Below are 11,711 nucleotides of genomic sequence, written 5' to 3'. Positions count from 1 at the left end.
CAAATACGTGGAGTTTGCTGAACACTGGGGTGAGGTCACCGCATAGTTACAAATGCGTTGTTCACGTTAACATAGCCCTACACTGTTCCAATTAGTACATAACAAGGGAAGACCACTCATGAGTATGTATACAGGGTTGAATAGAGTTCACAGCCCAGTGTTTCCACTGCCCGCTCGCAAAATCACAAATGCAAGAAAAAAGTAGCGTTTGGCGAGAAGATTTTGGCAAAAATAGCCAAACTTGCGAATCAAAAATTGCACTATGACGTCATCATGCACTTTGTCCGCGGGCTGCCTGCATTCAACTTGAGACGTAATTCTTTATCTCTGGGCATCTCTGACCTTATGCGTCAGAAGATCCCATTTGTAACACATACAGTAATGAATAAAATTGTAACGAAATAGCTCACAAATCGACAATAGTACCGCATGTACATGTATATCATGACTAGTTGACTAAAATGTTGCGAAGTTTTGGGTTTGACTACGTGCAATGTGTGCCTACAGATTACTCCGTACAGTGACAGCCATGTCGTCGTCAACACTGAAGGATCGTATAGTAGTGACGGTGAAACCACAGGGCCTGGCAAGAATTATTAGTGTAGAAGTTATGAATATGATCAATAAATGTCTTGTATTAAACTATTTTTCATTATTCAAGCCTTACCTGTGCCTAGTGTGTGCCTATTACTTTACGCTAGCTATTCCTGTATAGTATTTCAAAGAAAACAGTCTATATCTGTTATTTGCCCTCCCTAATCCCCTTCATTAATTTGTTCTGCCAATCACTGACGTTGGGGCTTATCGCCCTGACCAAATACCTCGTTAGCAGCTCATAAGGTAGTAGACGGACTACCTTATGAGCTGCTAAGAAGTTATTTGGTCAGGGCAATAAGCCCCCGCGTCAGTGATCGGCAGAACAAATTAATGAAGGGGATTAGGGAGGGCAATTAACAGATATACACTGTTTTCTTTGAAACACTATACACAGATAGCTACTAGCTAGGGTAAAGTAATAGGCACACACCAGACACCAGGCTTGTATAATGAAAAGAAGTTTAATAGAAGACATTTATTGATTATATTCATAACTCCTACACTAATAATTCTTGCCAGGCCCTGTGGTGAAACTAGGCAAAAACAGCAAAGATTCCTTATTGACTTTGGCTGCATGCTCCACTAATACGGGGAGACCACCCCTACAACACACATTCTAAGCACAAGTAAAGCTATGAAATGGAAAGAAAGATTATGATCAGTGTAGGAAAGTCGACCGTGAATTTGGAAAAGAAGTTAGCAGCATGCATGGTCAAAAGCGTACGCATGGCATTTTTTAGAACGTAGAGCGAGTAAGGCACTCTGAATAGCGAAAATGTTCGTGGTGTATTGCTGCCAACAAGAAAATACCTTAACTGGCGTTAGAAACTTGTGTGAATTTGCTTCCTTAAAGATAAATTCATGACAATTTTCAGTGTATCACGGACCGTGGTGTATTGTGACGTGATATCGTATACAGACTTTCAGAGAAGGCACTCGATCGTCCGCCGAGTCGGCCTAGTTCTGCATTCATATCGTGCAAATAAATACGCAAAGTCTTTCCGCGATATTTGAGCATTTAACTTGATCGTCAGTGAAACAAAAGACGTTTCTCCATATCAAAAGGGTATATGTTTGATATTTTACGGTTCTGTTTACATAATAGACGTAAACATTTGGATTTATGATCCGTGATTTCCGCGATTCATGGCATGATTCAAGCTGGCTGTGAATACACACTGAAGTTTTTGATGATGACCCCTGACCCAAGCGCCATTGATACGTTGTGCGCTGTCCGAGCTTCAATTGTACGACTTGGCTTGCTAAACTTCAAGCGTAAAGCAAATGTATTGGAAGTCTAAAATGCACATATTTCTCAAGTCTGAGAGTATTTTACTTTTGAACTGCTACGAGAATGGATATCTGATTCTTTTGAAAAAAAAACTAGTATGCTGAACCAGGTTTCGTGCCGTTGTCTGTAGCGATATGTACAGTATCGCATGATAGCGATTTCAGATTTGTTACTAAATATAGTTGCATACGCCTAACTTTGGACAAATGTCGCTTGAAATTCAGACAAATTTTATGTTGTATGCGTGGCTGATGTTGGCACATTGTAATCTGAACCATAAATTGGTGTTACTTTTAGTATCCATTGTAGCACTAACAGGGTTTATTTCTGTCATTCTTACGAAAAATGCAGACAAATATTTATTTTTGCATATTAATGAGAAAGAAATGACACATTTGTGATCACTGGTATCGGCTTGGCTAATTGAATATCTGGTTTGGCGAATAATTTTTTAGGGCTTCTAGCCAAATTTGCTACAAGATTTTGGAACCCAGGGGAAACACTGACAGCCTTTAACCCTTGTTTCTTGGCCAATCAATCTACAGATGCATATCCCCCTATGTTTACGACGTTGCTATGGACCAGGCCACAATGCTACCAGAAAATAAATGTCCGTTTCACTTACTTTGTTGCTACAAAACTGCACAAACAAGGAACCTGGTGGTCCATTACTCTTCAAAATGCTTATACTTATACATGATTTTTGTTTGTTTGAAAAGCAGTGATTACTGATTAATAGAGCAAAAAATTTCAGGTGATCCGTAGACTGCGGTTGGCAGCTAGGGCAGCCATGATGCCCATGAAGGCCGCATCTCAAAGAGATGCTCTCCTCATTATAATATTATTTGCATGCTGTAAATTTATGCCAATCTGGTATCTATGTTCTGGCGTGCATGATAATACAATGTAGGAGTTGTTCATATTCTTTCATAGTTCATTTTCTTTGATAGTTAAAAAAAACTTTTTTATTTGCGCCACCTCTGAGGCAGTCATCCAAGCAACAGCACCACCATCATCAAATTGTGAGATTGCAGCGACTCAGACTAAAAGGACAGAGAGCACATAACACTGAAGTGAAAGACAAGAAATTGCAGTGACTGAATGGACAGAACATTGAACTGAAACAAGTACACGTTTTTCTGTAGGCTACTTAAAAATTGTAGAGACTGAATGGACAGAGCATTGAACTGAAACAAATAACAGATTTGTTTTTTGGTACTTGTTTTTTTATTGCGACCGCCCGCCCTGCCCGAGTATTCCTCTGAAGATAAGAACAAAAAAAAATAAAATAAAAGGGTCACCCTTATAATATGGGATAATCAGCGTCTACCGTATTTAAAGCGCATCTATGTTTGAATTATATTTGTTGCCAGCACAAAATTCAACCCACATACACGTATATCTGAGAGTCGAGTCCTGAGACGTTCCGACATAAAGTCTTTCACACTTGCCCGAATGTTAATGTTCACATGCGATTAAAACCCTTTCGGGTTCCTTGTGAGCAAAGTGGACCGATTAAAGGTGGGTTTACACGTGTATTTTTTTAAACCTGAGGGAATCTGATTAGTCGTTCTGTAAATATTCCTTATCAGCGATCTGAGCGATCTCACGTTTACACGTCATATATACAAGGTATGAATTTAGTTCGGGTCAAGCGCCCTCAGCGATATCTGGGCAAGAGAACAATCGCTTGCTTGCTTGCAATGGCGGACCCACACATGGTGCAGCTGCTGTCAACGCTCTTTTTGTGTTCTGTCAACCAATCGAGAAGCCTTCGGCGAAGAAATTTACTAGGAAAGAATATTGTTGGCCTCGTCCCGTCTGATGTCGGTGTCTATTTCATTTAAGATCAGACTCTTATACGGAAAATTGAGACAGTCAAAGTTCCGGCCAATGCGACACTAGTAACACTGGATGTAATTTACATGTACACGAATACACCACAGAATGAGGCAATTGAATCAGTCGGCAGAGCATTAAATCAGGAAAGATCATCAAACAATTACATAATCAAGTAACCACCAACGAAATACATGATAGCTCTGCTAGAAATAATCTTAATAAACAACACATTTGAATTCAACGATGAATTCTACCGGCAAATATGGGGATGCTCTTATACGGAATTAATCTCGATGGGGTTGTTCGAAAGAAATTGCAGATATTACATTTCACCAGACAGAAATGAGAATAATACTGAAATGCAAACAACAAATACCGACCTGGCTGAGGTTCAGGGACGATGTTTTTTTCTGATTTTCATCGGAACACAACACGAACTCAATGAATTCATATCAAACATCAACAAAACGCATCCTACTTTCAAATTTTCGTTTGAAAGCTCCTCTGAAGAAATCACATATTTAGACCTGACTATCTACAAAGGTCGTCGATGCAACAAAGAGAATATTCTCGACATCAAGACACACACAAAACCAACAGATACTTTCCAGTTCTTACAAAGAAACTCATGCCATCCGGCAGCAACATTCAAAGGTCTGATCAAAGGTGAAACATTACGATACATCAGAACACGTAACAACGAAACCGATTTTACACAGAAAGTCACACAATTTAGTGAAAACAATTTAGTGAAAAATTACAAGACCGACAATATAATAAAAATGAAATAGAATGCGTTATCAGAGAGACAGACCATAAAAGTAGGAAAAGACTGCTTGAACAACAGAAAGAAAGAAATGACGCCACCAACAATACAGTAGTCTTCATAACAACGTATAACCCGTACATCGACACCACAAAAATCAAGCAAGCCCTGACATAAAACTGGAGTGAACTTGAAAAAGACGAAACACTAAAAAAACTTCCAAACCCAACCAATAATCGCATATAGAAGGAACAGAAATATAGGCGACACACTTATAAGCGCAAGACTTCACAAAAACTATAAGCTTTATAGCTCAAACTCAGGTTCACACGAACCTACACAAACACAACAAGATCAAACACTATACATTCTACCTTCCCTACCAAACGTAAATGGAACAACATACTGTATTACCAAATAAATACAATCAACCATTCAACACGTCTCACCAATCACAAATTTTAAGCGACTGATGAAGAAAACTCTGTTTTCGAAACGTAGCGCCAAAGGATCGTAGTGTCACAGTAGTCTCTCCGCTCCAGTGCGGATTAACACAAGACACGCAGATTACGGGTACGTCTCGCCATGGCTAAGCAACATTTTACATAAAACAGCCAAACATGATATACACTTGTATTAAACACAATATCATGATACACAATACAAAACGCAAACAACCCAAATATGAATGATGTGTGGAGTTGCTTTCCCTTTACTACCAGTTGCTTTCCCTTTACTACCTACAACTCATCGTAAAATGACATCGTTTTTCTAGCTCTGCCACCACGATGGTTGTTGTCGGACACGGACTTGAACTGAGCTCGCAATCGTTTGATTTTTTTGTGGCATTGTTCCGCTGTCCTCTCGAGTCCCTTCTCCCTGGCCTTGGCAGCGACGTCTTCATACACTTGCCGATCCCTCGACGTGCCGTCCATCATACGGATGACGTTTTCGTCTCTCCAGATTGAAATTAGTAGCCTGATCTCTTCCTGTGACCAATTGTTGCCGCGATCGCGAGAGCTTCTTACTTGAACACCGTCCATTGTGGTAATGACCGAACCAAGACAGGATATAGTTCGGCGTTTAGTTCGGTGTTCTGGTCACACGTGTAAATAGGCCATTGTTTAGTACGGAGCACCGAACCTGGACCAGCCCTCCGACACCGAATTAATTTAGTTCTTTGTTAGTTCGGTGTTGTCTGTTCACACGTCCAACTGACACAGGTTTAAATTTATTCCGGTGTCAGCTCCGGACTTAACTCACACGTGTAAACCCCCCTTAATATTCCTAGATGTATTCCGACTTACATCTATCGTTCAGAACGCGTCAACAGGACGCCAAAGGGTTTCATTATCATGTATCTTGTGTGCACTTTGTGAACGCTGAAGCGGTAAGCTAATCGTCGCGCTTTGAACATTTTGAACACTGTGTGAATCAGGCAAATAAATCTATCAAAAAAGAACACTGAAATTGCAAAGACTTTGACTGGCACTGTTGCAGTTTGATTTCACACTGTTTTGGAATAAATAGTTGACAGTCTGGTTTACGTAAACATGAAAGCGATCATTTGAAGTTGCACATGTTCTTACCTTCAAGCCCGCCATACTGGAATATGAGATCTCGCGAAATATCTCGTAACTGACGTGACCTTGGGGCGAAGACGTTGTCTTTTTCATAAGCGGTGCCGTTTGATATCAATTGGAACGTCGATTTTGCATATGAAAAAGAGCGATATCAAAGATTTTTTCCGAAATTATAAATGATAGATTTCGAATTCATCGAAACAATCTTCTCGTCTAGCGTTATCATCATAGAGCGCCTATATAGGCGCAGAGCGGAATCACAGTATTCCCACGGGCGTTTAATCTAGGTAGTTTGTAAAAGTGTAGTTTATGCGACGTCCCGACGTTCTGATACGTAGTGTAGAAAGGATACGTATCAGTACGTCGGAACCACAGTCACCTATGGTCTATTGCGCTCTGCGTCTATATATGCGCCCCATAGACGTGTGTACATATCTTCTTCTCAGGCATATGTACACACTTCTATGAGGCGCATATATTGACGCAGAACGGAATAGACCACAGGTGACCGTGGTCGGAATGTAGCATAGGCCTAAACTCACAGCATAATCTACACTTTTGCAAACTATCCAGTCAACATAACGCCTGTTTGCTCTGCGTCCATCCGCCCCATAGACTAACATATGCCCGATAAGAACACAGGCATATGTACTCACGTCTATGGCCATAGTTATGGGGCGCATAGACCTAGAGCGGAATAGAAAACAGGTGACTGTGGCGAAATTTTAGAAAACAGGTGCACAGGCGCTCCTTAGCTGGGTAGGCCTAGTCTACTAAGTAGATCGATTTTCGGATCGATCTATTGATCCCGTAGTCGATATGCCATGCCCGTCACTGCAACCTAAATCACAAGGTGTGCCACACAATCACTCAAAAAACACGCGATCCGGGTTTTCAACTGGCCGTGCGCTCGCACAAAACATTCAGAACTACGTTCCCATAGGCCTATACCTAGTTGGATCACAAATTTAACCATCTCTTCAAAAATCACGCCGATGAATGTGTTACTCGCGTCATCTTGAAGAAATCGGCCGTGTTTTGAGACCAAGCGCGGTGAAATGCGGCCTGCAGAACGATTCTACCGTATGACGTCATTTTTAGGTTGCAGTGACGGGCATATCGACTACGGGATCAATAGATCGATCCGAAAATCGATCTACTTAGCAGACTACCCAGCTAAGGAGCGCCTGTGGGCCGGTGTTCTCCGATCATCTCATCCTGTCAGAAGCCCCGTTGATACAACTCCTTACTTCTTGTAGATATCACAGGGGCTTTGTGAAGCAACGATCGGAGAATCTGTGGTTGTTTTTACTGCCATCACGGGGTATTTGAGGCAATATTTATCTAGGAATCAGGCTATGATCAATAAAAGTCATGCATCAAACTTTTTTTTTAATAAAGTAGCCTTGCCTTGCCTGACCTGTGTTGTGCGTGTGTGCCCTGGATATATCTTTACAAGCTTAGTAGTTTCAAAGAAAACAGTATCTGTTAATTTCCCTCCCTAATCCGATTCATTAATTTGTTCCGTCGATCACCAACCCGGAGGGAGGGGGTCTTATCGCTCTCTCAAAACAACTTGAACTTGTTAGCAGGAAAAAGACGGAATCCGCCTTTTACTTTATGAGCTGCTATTAAACGAAGGTGGGGGGACTGTGGTTGCATATACATTTTCCTTTTTGAAGGTCGCATTGCACCATAGACTGTAGAGGAGGGAAGATCCCCCTCTAATGTCTATGGTCGCACACAGGTTTTGTAGATAACATTGTAGATAAAACGAACCTGTTCATTTGAGTGTTTGGATAGAGACTGAATGGACAGAACATTGAACTGAAACAAATACAGATTTTTTTTAGAACACACAACAGAGGTGCAGGAATACTTATCATGCTAATGATATATAAACAGATTGCTGTCTGCTAATACGCCAATACTCCCGTAGAAGAAAGATACAATGGAATGCAGAGACGGATGCTGATCAGTTTTTCTTTTAGACACATTGATAAACAATGAGGGAAATGAAAGGAGCAGCCACTGCGACATTTGTGTCAGACAGAAGATCTATGGAATACCAGTTTTTATTCTGATTAATTAAGATGAACAGATGAATTAAAAGTACCGACCCTCCTTCGATTGCGCTCTTTCACAAAAAGTCCTCCTTGATCCAGAAATAGTTATCATCCTATGCTAAATAGTTTGGATTTCATGCAGTTTGCAAATAACGTCATGGTTCTCGTATTAGTATGCATAAATATGTCTGAAAATTTAGATTACATTTGTGAAATAACGCATGCAAGTACTTCGAAAATACAACTATTTTAATGGGTGACTACCGATGTCACTTGCCCGGAGCACATTTGCAACTCAGACTACAGGTTGCAACAACAGCTATGCGTGCACGCAACATCGACAAAATATGTCCGATTTTGCGCGGTGTCCGATGCTGCGTGGATGCGGCTAAGTTTAGTTTACAAATGTGCAACGTGGACAGCCACACCAGGACGTCCTTCTACGTCTCCAACAGTAACTCCAAATTATTGCCCTGTCAACACTGTCTGTTCATCATGTCTGTGTACTGTGTAAATGCAAGAGACCGGGATGAATTTGTATATTTACCCGCAACGTATAGTTCGGAACAAAGAAACAGGAGCTGTTTCCAGACTGGTCCGGTGAGTGCACATGGAGGGACTGTGATTGTAAAGACTGAATACATTGTATAGACTTTCTTGTTGTCGGTTTTTTATATGTCGATGTAGCATTGATAGAACTGTACGCCAGTAAATTTGTCATTTGTTTTATGTTCTTCTCAGTAGATTTGGTATCAGTGATAATCATGATTCAGTACTTTGTTTTTAGAGTACGTTTTCCGTATGGTACATTTGCACAAAATGTATTTTGTGAAAATGGGGTAAAGACTCTGCAAAAAAGTGTATAACTGATATTAAACAAAGCAATGCTTTTTCACTTTTATTCAGATGATGTATTTAACAGAAATTGGTTCAAGTATGGGATGAGTGAACGTGTTAGTGGCTTGAACGTGGTGATTTGTGTTCTGTTTTCACACGAAAGGTGTGAGCGCATGGTTAATCATGGGGTAGCCGTGGTGTGAGAAGATGAACGTGATACATGTGGGTTTCACCTGAAATCCGACAGAAACTGACTCACTAATGTGCAGATTCAAAGGTAACGCGTCCGATCACTTGTCGTATAGAAAAACCTGACCTGGGCTGCCAGATCTCAAATTGGTTTCTATGAAATAGAAGATAAACTAGAGAAACGTTCACTGTTTAAAATGATTTTATGTTTTAAAAAATTCATCTACTTGGACGTAATCTACATTTCACAGTACAAATACAATCACTTCGTGTGCATTCATGTGCTGCGGTTTAAAGTACTTGTAATTTTAAACATCATTTAACAAAAATTGTCAAAAATGCCCTTCCCTTGATATGCACACGATGGATGAACGGAATGTTCGTGCATTGTTGTTAACTCTCTCCACTCCCTTTAAGTATTGTAAATTTGCTGTCATTTCATTTCTGAAGAAAGCATTCTATCCAGTCCGAATTAAAATGAAGTTGCCAACAATTAACAATAATCATATCACCCTGATTGTCATCGTCATTTGCCAAGGTCTCTTGCCGGGAAGCTTGATGTTCCCCGAAATCAAGTAGTTAGTTGGAGACTGAGGTCGAACCAGGGACAAATATACATGAATATAGGTGTGTATATTCGTCCTAGCTCACAGTAACAGCATCTTTGAATTCTCTCAACAATGTTTTCTTACTGTACCAACTTTAATGTGCCATCGCGGAAATTTTCCGCGATGGCTGATTATTGTCTTGATTAATTTGTCATCCCATGAGCAAATAAAATATCGATCAAATTTAACAAAATTAAGACAACGATGTTTGTGGAGATGACAAGACCTAAGGTCACCGACATGAGTGACAGGCCAAGTCACGTGCCGAACACGTGATTTACACCTTCTAAATCTATCCAGAGACAAGAAGAAAAAACATAGACTAAAAACGCGGCACGCCGTTTGATGTGAAGCCGTCTCGATTGAGCTTCACAAGTGTCAGACTTCTCGGAGACTTCGTGCGTATATTAATAATTACATGAGATAATGCGAAAAGTAGGAGGAGAGTTTCCTCCTAGTCTGTGATCTATCCGTGCATTATCAGAAACATGGACCCTCCGCCTTGAAAAGGACAAACTGCGCCTCCCAGCCTTGCGACAAACATTATTGCACCGACGAAGTGACGTATGTACAAAGTCTCCTTGCTGGTCATGAAGATACAAACCCCCCCCCCCCAAAAAAAAAAAACCAAAAAAACAAAACAAAACAAACAAAAAAAACCCCAAAAACTGAACGAACAAAAACACAATAAACGACATTCTTCTTTAGAGTTTATTTTACGGTGTGAACTTTTAGGGATCTACTTAACCCCTTCTTACTCTTACTCGCGCATCCTTATTACGAACGTTATGTAAGCAGGCTTCATTCATAAATTCAATTTAGGCCTAGGCGATTTAATGCCACGCGCGTGGCAACGTACGATGCGGTTTACAATCCAAGTGGCAATAGACAATGCGGCTCTCGTGCCACGTGCGTAACGGTACATACTCCGTTAATTACTCTACCTCAAGCCGCGGTTAACTGTATTGCGACGCCAAGCGATTTAGTCCATGGGCTAGAGGGGTCTACGTGCACCCCCCCCCCCACAGGATAACAAACCTGTATTTTTCAGAACCCTTGGGATCCCTAGAATACGAAATGGAATTTTAACAGAAAAAAATATAGGGACGCAATAGCTGTTATGGTCATGTTTTGAAGGGTACCGCAAAATCACCATTTTCCAAGCCAAATGCATTTTCGTCAAATCTGTCTTCTTGTAAGTCATGTGCTGAGCTCATTTTTTAACATAACCTCACTTGTTTGGTATCATTAGAAAGGAAATTTATTCTCCTTTAAGATGACATATTGTATTATGCAATATCTTCTACGGTTTAAATTTAACATTACAAATTACAGAAAATCTCAAATTCTACCGATTTTTTAGCTAGGCATAATAAAAAATGCAATGCTTTGTCTGAAATCTGTTTTATTTGATACAGGGATATGTCAGAAATATGAAATAGACTTTTAACAGAAAAAATATTGGGAATCGACTTTTAACAGAAAAAATATTGGGAATCTACAGCTGTAACAGTCATATTTTGAAGGGTACCGCAAAATAACAGTGTTGCAGATTTGCATGCATTTTTGTTAAAACTGTCTTCCTATAAGTTATCTGCTGAGCTTGTTTTTGAATATAACCTGGCTTGTTAGGTATCATTAGAAAGATAATTTACTAATCTTCAGAATGACATATTGTAACATGCAATATCTTCTATAGTTTTCATGATATATAACCACTGTACATGTATACGATATCCCCTGGAGTGAAATCGCACAAAAGACATTTAAAAAAATACAATTTCTGCACTGTTAAAAGACAAATCTGCCGCGTGACATGGCATTGTCCTTTAATACTCTGTTTCCTGAAACCTAAGATCTGATAATGTAGAAAATAAATATAATAATGCTCAAAGGCTATGCTGCATAATTACATAGATGCTTTTCCGTAAG

This window comes from Ptychodera flava, chromosome 1, assembly GCF_041260155.1.
Source record: "Ptychodera flava strain L36383 chromosome 1, AS_Pfla_20210202, whole genome shotgun sequence".
Classification (NCBI taxonomy): domain Eukaryota; kingdom Metazoa; phylum Hemichordata; class Enteropneusta; family Ptychoderidae; genus Ptychodera; species Ptychodera flava.
This window is presented reverse-complemented; position numbering follows the sequence as displayed.